The sequence below is a fragment of the Hylobates moloch genome, unplaced genomic scaffold (genome assembly GCF_009828535.3).
Source record: "Hylobates moloch isolate HMO894 unplaced genomic scaffold, HMol_V3 SCAFFOLD_17, whole genome shotgun sequence".
In the NCBI taxonomy this organism is placed as follows: Eukaryota; Metazoa; Chordata; class Mammalia; order Primates; family Hylobatidae; genus Hylobates; species Hylobates moloch.
The window spans coordinates 30,232,806-30,242,171 of record NW_026652292.1 but is presented as its reverse complement, the minus strand read 5'-3'; positions in this window follow the sequence as shown (position 1 = coordinate 30,242,171).

The following is a 9,366-nucleotide window of genomic DNA, read 5'->3' as shown; positions in this document are numbered from 1 at the left end:
AGTGCACCTCCAGCAAATGCCAACAGACCTGCAGCTGAGGGTCCTGACTGTTAGAAGGAAAACTAACAAACATAAAGGACATCCACACCAAAACCCCATCTCTAGGTCACCATCATCAAAGACCAAAGGTAGATAAAACCACAAAGATTGGGAGAGATGAGCAGAAAAGCTGAAAATTCCAAAAATCAGAGTGCCTCTTCTCCAAAGGAACATGGCTCCTTGATAGCAATGGAACAAAGCTGGACAGAGAATGACTTTGACGAGTTGACAGAAGTAGGCCTCAGAAGATCAGTAATAAAAAACTTCTCTGAGCTAAAGGAGGATGTTCGAACCCATCGTACAGAAGCTAAAAACCTTGAAAAAAGATGAGATGAATGGCTAACTAGAATAAACAGCATAGAGAAGACTTTACATGACCTGATGGGCCTGAAAACCATGGCACGAGAACTACGTGATGCCTGCACAAGCTTCAGTAGCTGATTTGATCAAGTGGAAGAAAGGGTATCAGTGATTGAAGATCAAATGAATGAAATGAAGTGAGAAGAGAAGTTTAGAGAAAAAAAGTATGAAGAAATGAACAAAGCATCCATGAAATATGGGACTATGTGGAAAAACCAAATCTACATCTGATTGGTGTACCTAAAAGTGATGGGGAGAATGGAACCAAGTTGGAAAACACTCTTCAGGATATTATCCAGGAGAACTTCCCCAACCTAGCAAGGCAGGTCAACATTCAAATTCAGGAAATAAAGAGAACACCAAAAAGATACTCCTCAAGAAGAGCAACCTTAAGACACGTAATTATCAGATTTACCAAGGTTGAAATGAAGGAAAAAGTGTTAAGGGCAGCCAAAGAGAAAGGTCGAGTTACCCACAAAGGGAAGCCCATCAGACTAACAGCGGATCTCTTGGCAGAAACTCCACAAGCCAGAAGAGAGTGGGGGCCAATATTCAACATTCTTAAGGAAAAGAATTTTCAGCCCAGAATCTCATATCCAGCCAAACTAAGCTTCATAAGTGAAGGAGAAATAAAATACTTTACAGACCAGCAAATGCTGAGAGATTTTGTCACCACCAGGCCTGCCTTACAAGAGTTCTGAAGGAAGCACTAAACATGGAAAGAAACAACTGGTAGCAGCCACTGCAAAACATGCCAAATTGTAAAGACCGTTGGTGCTAGGAAGAAACTGCACCAACTAATGAGCAAAATAACCAGCTAACATCATAATGAAAGGGTCAAATTCACACACAACAATATTAACCTTAAATGTAAATGGGCTAAATGCTCCAATTAACAGACAGAGACTGGCAAATTGGATAAAGAGTCAAGACCCATCAGTGTGCTGTATTCAGGAGACCCATCTCACGTGCAGAGACACACATAGACTCAAAATAAAGGGATGGAGGAAGATCTACCAAGCAAATGGAAAAAAAAAAATAAAGGAAGAGATGCAATCCTAGTCTCTGATAAAACAGACTTTAAACCAACAAAGATCAAAAGAGACAAAGAAGGTCATTACATAATGGTAAAGGGATCAATTCAACAAGAAGAGCTAACTATCCTAAATATATATGCACCCAATGCAGGAGCACCCAGATTCATAAAGCAAGTCCTTAGAGACCTACAAAGAGACTCAGACTCCCACACAATAATAATGGGAGACTTTAACACCCTACTGTCAACATTAGACAGATCAATGAGACAGAAAGTTAAAAAACATATCTAGGACCTGAACTCAACTGTGCACCAAGCAGAGCTAATAGACATCTACAGAACTCTGCACCCCAAATCAACAGAATATACATTCTTCTCAGCACCACATTGCACTTATTCCAAAATTGACCACATAGTTGGAAGTAAAGCACTCCTCAGCAAATGTAAAACAACAGAAACTATAACAAACTCTCTCTCAGACCACAGTGCAATCAAATTAGAACTCAGGATTAAGAAACTCAATCAAAACTGCACAACTACATGGAAACTGAACAACCTGCTCCTGAATGACTACTGGGTACATAACAAAATGAAGGCAGAAATAAAGATATTCTTTAAAACCAATGAGAAGAAAGACCCAATGTACCAGAATCTCTGGGACACATTTAAAGCAGTGTGTAGAGGGAAATTTATAGCACTAAATGCCCACAAGAGAAAGCAGGAAAGATCTAAAATTGACACCCTAACATCACAATTAAAAGAACTAGAGTAGCAAGAGCAAACACATTCAAAAGCTAGCAGAAGGCAAGAAATAGTTATAAGATCAGAGCAGAACTGAAGGACATAGAGACACAAAAAACCCTTCAAAAAATCAATGAATCCAGGAGCTTGTTTTCTTGAAAAGATCAACAAAATTGATAGACTGCTAGCAAGACTAATAAAGAAGAAAAGAGAAAAGAATCAAATAGATGCAATAAAAATGATAAAGGGGATATCACCACCGATCCCACAAAAATACAAACTACCATCAGAGAATACTATCAACAACTCTATGCAAATAAACTAGAAAATCTAGAAGAAATGGATAAATTCCTGGACACATACACCCTCCCAAGACTAAACCAGGAAGAAGATGAATCCCTGAATAGACCAATAACAGGCTCTGAAATTGAGGCAATAATTAATAGCCTACCAACCAAAAAAAGTCCAGGACCATACAGATTCACAGCTGAATTCTACCAGAGGTACAAAGAGGAGCTGGTACTATTCCTTCTGAAACTATTCCAATCAATAGAAAAAGAGGGAATCCTCCCTAACTCATTTTACGAGGCCAGCATCATCCTGATACCAAAGTCTGGCAAAGACACAACAAAAAAAGAGAATTTTAGACCAATATCCCTGATAAACATCTATGAAAAAATCCTCAATAAAATACTGGCAAGCCGAATCCAGCAGCACATCAAAAAGCTTATCCACCACGAACAAGTTGGCTTCAGCCCTGGGATGCAAGGCTGGTTCAACCTACACAAATCAATAAACGTTATCCATCATATAAACAGAACCAAAGAAAAAAACCACATGATTATCTCAATAGATGCAGAAAAGGCCTTGGACAAAATTCAACAGCGCTTTATGCTAAAAACTCTCAATAAACTAGGTATTGATGGGTTGTATCTCAAAATAATAAGAGCTATTTATTACAAACCCACAGCCAATATCATACTGAATGGGCAAAAACTGGAAGCATTCCCTTTGAAAACTGGCACAAGACAGGGATGTCCTCTCTCGCCACTCCTATTCAACATAGGGTTGGAAGTTCTAGCCAGGGCAATCAGGCAGGAGCAAGAAATAAAGGATATTAAGTTAGGAAAAGAGGAAGTCAAATTATCCCTGTTTGCAGATGACATGATTGTATATTTAGAAAACCCCATCATCTCAGCCCAAAATCTCCTTAAGCTGATAAGCAACTTCAGCAAAGTCTCAGGATACAAAATCAATGTGCAAAACTCACAAGCATTCCTATACACCAATAACAGACAGAGAACAAAATCATGAGTGAACCCTCATTCACAATTGCTTTAGAGAATAAAATACATAGGAATCCAACTTACAGTGGATGTGAAGGACCTCTTCAAGGAGAGCTACAAACCACTGCTCAATGAAATAAAAGAGACACAAACAAATGGACGAACATTCCATGCTCATGGATAGGAAGAATCAATATTGTGAAAATGGACATACTGCCCAAGGTAATTTATAGATTCAATGCCATCCCCATCAAGCTAACAGTGACTTTCTTCACAGAATTGGAAAAAACTACTTTAAAGTTCATATGGAACCAAAAAAGAGCCTGCATTGCCAAGACAATCCTAAGCAAAACGAACAAAGCTGGAGGCATCAAACTACCTGATTTCAAACTATACTACAAGGCTTCAGTAACCAAAACAGCATGGCACTAGTACCAAGACAGATATACAGACCAATGGAACAGAACAGAGCCCTCAGACTTAATACCACACATCTACAACCATCTGATCTTTGACAAACCTGACAAAAGCAAGAAATGGGGAAAGGATTCCCTATTTAATAAATAGTGCTGGGAAAACTGGCTAACCATAGGTAGAAAGCTGAAACTGAATCCCTTCCTTACACCTTAAACAAAAATTAATTCAGGATGGGTTAAAGACTTAAATGTTAGACCTAAAGCCATAAAAACCCTAGAAGAAAACCTAGGCAATTCCATTCAGGACATAGGCATGGGCAAGGACTTCATGACTAAAACACCAAAAGCAATGGCAGCAAAAGCCGAAATTGACAAATGGGATCTAATTAAACTAAAGAGCTTCTGCACAGCAAAAGAAACTACCATCAGAGTGAACAGACAACCTGCAGAATGGGAGAATATTTTTGCTGTCTACCCATCTGACAAAGGGCTACTATGCAGAATCTGCAAAGAACTTAAACAAATTTACAAGAAAACAAACAAACAATGCTATCAAAAAGTGGGCAAAGGATATGAACAGACACTTCTCAAAAGAAAACATTTATGCAGCCAACAGACACATGAAAAAATGCTCATCATCACTGGTCATCAGAGAAATGCAAATGGAAACCACAATGAGATACCATCTCATGCCAATTAGAATGGTAATCATTAAAAAGTTAAGAAACAACAGATGCTGGAGAGGATGTGGAGAAATAGGAACACTTTTACACTGTTGGTGGGAGTGTCAATTAGTTCAACCACTGTGGAAGACAGTATGGTGATTCCTCAAGGATCTATAACTAGAAATACCATTTGACCCAGCAATCCCATTACTGGGTATATTCCCAAAGAATTATAAATCATGCTACTATAAAGACATGTGCACACGTATGTTTATTGCAGCACTATTCACAATAGCAAAGACTTGGAACCAACCCAAATGTCCATCAATGATAGACTGGATTAAGAAAATGTGGCACATATACTCCATGGAATACTACACAGCCATAAAAAGGATGAGTTCATGTCCTTTATAGGGACATGGATTAAGCTGGAAACATCATTCTGAGCAAACTATTGCAAGGACAGAAAACCAAACACCGTGTATTCTCACTCAAGTAGGAACTGAACTGAACAATGAGAACATTTGGACACAAGGTGGGGAACATCACACATAGGGACCTGTTGTGGGGTGGGGGGAATGGGGAGGGATAACAGTAGGAGAAATACCTAATGTAAATGATGAGTTAATGGGTGCAGCACACCAACATGGCACATGTATACATATATAACAAACCTGCACATTGTGCACATATACCTAGAACTTAAAGTATAATTTAAAAAAATAAAATGAAAAAGAAAATAAATCAATCTTTTTACATTTTTTAATGTATGTTTTTATTAAATTCATTTTTACTTTAATAAGTCATTAAAAATAAGAGGAAAAATTATAAAAACCTATCTCTGTGATATTTTATAATTTATTTTAGTTTTTGTTTTAGGTTCAGGGGGTACACATGCAGGTTTGTTACATGGGTAAATTGTGTTTTTCTGGGATTTGGTGTATGAATCCTTCTGTCACCCAGGTAGTGAGCATAGAATTGGGTAGTTTTTTAACCCTTACCCCCCTCCCCCACTTCCCCCCAGTATTTTTCAGTGTCTGTTGTTCCCATCTTTATGTCCATGTGCACTCACTGTTTAGCTCTCACTTATAAGTAAGAATATGTGGCATTTGGATTTCTGTTTCTGTGTTAATTCACTTAGGATGATGGCCTCTAGCTGCATCCATGTTGCCTCCAATGACATGATTTTATTGTGTTTGATGGCTGGGTAGTATTCCATGGTGTATATATATGCCATATTTTTATGATCCAGTCTGCCATTGATGGGCATCTAAATGGATTTAATGTCTTTGCTATTGTGAATAGCACTGCAATGAGCATATATGAGTATGTGTGTCTTTTTGGTAGAATGATTTATTTTCCTTTGAGTATATACTCAGTAATGAGGTTGCTGGGTTGAATGGTAATTCTGTTTTAAGTTCTTTGAGAAACATCCAAACTGCTTTCCACAATAACTGAACTAATTTACATTTCCACCAACGGTATGTAAGCATTCCCTTTTCTCCATAACCTTGCCAACAACTGTTTTTTTTTTTTTGGACTTTTTAATAATAGCCATTCTGACTTGTGTGAGATGGTATCTTATTAAGGTTTTAATTTGCATTTTTCTAATGATTAGTGATGTTAAGCATTTTTTCATATATTTGTTGGCCACATGCATTTCTCGTTTTGAGAAGTATCTGTTCATGTACTTTGCCCATTTTTAAATGAAGTTGTTTATTCTTGTTGAAATGTGTCAGTTCTTAAAGATTCTGGGTATTAGACCTTTGTCAGATGCTTAGTTTGCAAATATTTTCTCCCATTCTGTAGGCTATCTTTTCATTCCATTGATAGTTTATTTTGTTGTGCAGAAACTCTTTAGTTTAATTAGGTCCTGCTTGTTAATTTTTGTTTTTGTTGTAATTGCTCTTGGGGCAGAAATTCTGTGCCAAGGCTAATATCCAGAATAGTATTTCCTAGGTTTTCTTCTAGTATGTTTTCAATTTTAGGTTTTACATATAAGTCTTTAATCCATCTTGAGTTAATTTTTGTATATTGTGAAAGTTAGGGGTCCACTTTCAATCTTCCTTATATGGCTAGCTAGTTATCCCAGCACCATTTATTGAATAGAGAATACTTTCCCCATTGCTTGTTAGGTCAACTTTGTTGAAGACCAGATGGTTGCAGGTGTGTGGGTTTATTTCTGGGTTCTTGATCCTGTTCCATTGGTGTATATATCTGTTTTTGTACCAGTACTGTGCTTTTTTGGTTACTGTAGCCTTATAGTTGGGCAGTGTGATGCTTTTGGGTTTGTTCTTTTTACTTAGGATACTTTTTCTAGTCAGGCTCTTTTTTTGGTTCCATGAATTTTAGCATAGATTTTTCTAATTCTTTGAAAAATGATGTTGGATAATTTTGTAGGAATAACATTGAATCTGTAAACTGTTTTGGGCAGTATGGCCATTTTAACAATATTGATTCTTCCTATCTCTGAGCATGGAATGTTTTTCCGTTTGTTTGTGTCATCTCATTTCTTTCAGCAGTGTTTTGTAATTCTCATTATAAAGATCTTTCACCTCCCTGGTTAGCTGTTTTCCTAGTTATTTTATTCTACGTGTGGTTATTGTAAATGGGAATGGGGTCATGGGAGCTCCTGCCGTTAAGATCCCGGAGGTCCATGACGAGAGTGGGCTCCTTCACAGTTACTTCACTCACTCTTTCCTTAGGAGCCATTGGACAAGTCAATCTTGACAGTTTACGATTTATTCAAGTTTCATAAAACTCCACTGAGGTAAATACAAAGTCTTACATTTGAGACTTCTAATTCACTTCTAATTAAGGAAGTTAATTGATTTCAGGTTACAATTATAACATCCAAAGCAAGAGAGATAATGGTCTCCAACAGTTCCGCTATACTCCCTTACATTCTAGATTCTAGAAGGATCTAGCTTCTAGAAGGATCTACTCAGATTAGATATTATATGTGAAGAGAGAGATTCATAAGGTAAAAATGATTCTAGATGCAAATAAACAGGAAGTCGAAGAGTCAGGAAACTCTAATGTGAGGAATGGTTGAAGAAACAGCTATTTTACTTAAGAGAGGATAGACTAGGCACGGTGGCTCACGCCTGTAATCCCAGCACTTTGGGAGGCTGAGACAGGTGGATCACGAGGTCAGGAGTTTGAGACCAGCCTGACCAACATGGTGAAACTCCGTCTCTACTAGAACTACAAAAAATTAGCCAGGTGTGGTGGCGCATGCTTGTAACCCAGGTACTCAGGAGGCTAAGGCAGGAGAATTGCTTGAGCTCGGGAGGTGGAAGTTGCAGTGAGCCGAGATTGCACCACTGCACTCCAGCTGGGTGACAGAGCAAGACTCCATTTCAAAAAAAAAAAAAAAGATAGAGATGTGATATCTTGGTTGCCTCTAGTATATGGAGATGGAAATTCACTCTATACCTATGTATACAGATGGTAGGAGGGGACCCATGCATGGAAGTTAAAGGAAGGAGGACTTCAACTCAGTATAGAGAACTTAGTAGTAATTAGAACTGTCCAACAGTAGCATGGACTATAGGGTGAAAGGTCTATCTCTGTGAGAGGTTCTAATTGAACAAGCTTTGTTACACGATATGATTCCATTGTTGTCTCTGATAGACTTTTAGTCTTATTTAGTTAGCTACATTTTTATTTTGTGCAGTTAGGAGGCTGTTTTAACCTTATTTGGGATTTTTGAAACTGTCAAAGGTCTTTAAAAACTTTTTGATAAATAAAATAACGAAATTTTGAAACTCTCTTTTAGGAATTATTAAATCACATATATTGGAGTCAGACTGACTTGTGTACATATGCTAGCTCATCCCTTACAAGCTTTCTCACCTTGGCAGTTTAGTTTCTTAATCTCTGAGCCTAACTACTACTAATACTACTACCACTACTACTACTACTATTACTACCACTACTACTACTACTATTACTACCACTACTACTAGTATTGCCGAGAGGGTTAAATCAAATGAGCTAATGCACATAAAGAGCTTTTATGGTGCTTGGCACAGAGTAGGCACCCAGAACATGAGGCTACCACTGTTATTAATCCTTTCCTTGACCTTTGTTTTGCTAAAGCTAACGTGGTGCTTATTAAAGGCTTTTAGATCTTAGTCTCAGCTTCTTTTCACTATTGTCCTTGAGTTACTTAGGTTTCAGGGTGAAGTCAAGAATATCATGAATTTTAATGACTCTTCTATTCATTTACTTTCTCTACACTCAAATGCTCTAGAATCAGGGTTTTTGGATAACCTCTGCAGCTGCAGTCACTGATTATTTAAATAGTAAAACACATCGTACTATAGCATCCAACTGTCTCACTTGTCTTTGAACCAGTCTTCTCTGGCTCCATGCACACTTTAGATTTTGGGGCGATAGGCCAACTCATGTGTATATGATCTTAAGTTTTTCCTCACAGTCAAAGGCTTTTTAGTTTTTCTTTGACAATTATCTACAGTGTGAGACTTAGATGGTATTATTAACTTGACCTTTCCATTAAACCAGAGAAAATTCAAAGAAATCTCATCTAAATCTCTTTTAGAGAAAATAAGCTTTAGAAACAATAACATTTGCAAGCATTGAAATTTTTTATTTTTTATTGCCTCATTTTTTCCTTGGAGTTGACCAAAATAATTGGTATCTCAAAATCTGTTGGAAGCAGCAGACTTTTCAAATCTCATATTAGATGAGAATGTGAATAATCACATTGTATGTATGTCCTGTTTTGCAATACTTTACTGAAAAATCACTAAAAAGGACATTTTTGCCCGTGGATGGGATGCTTACATCTAGCTCTC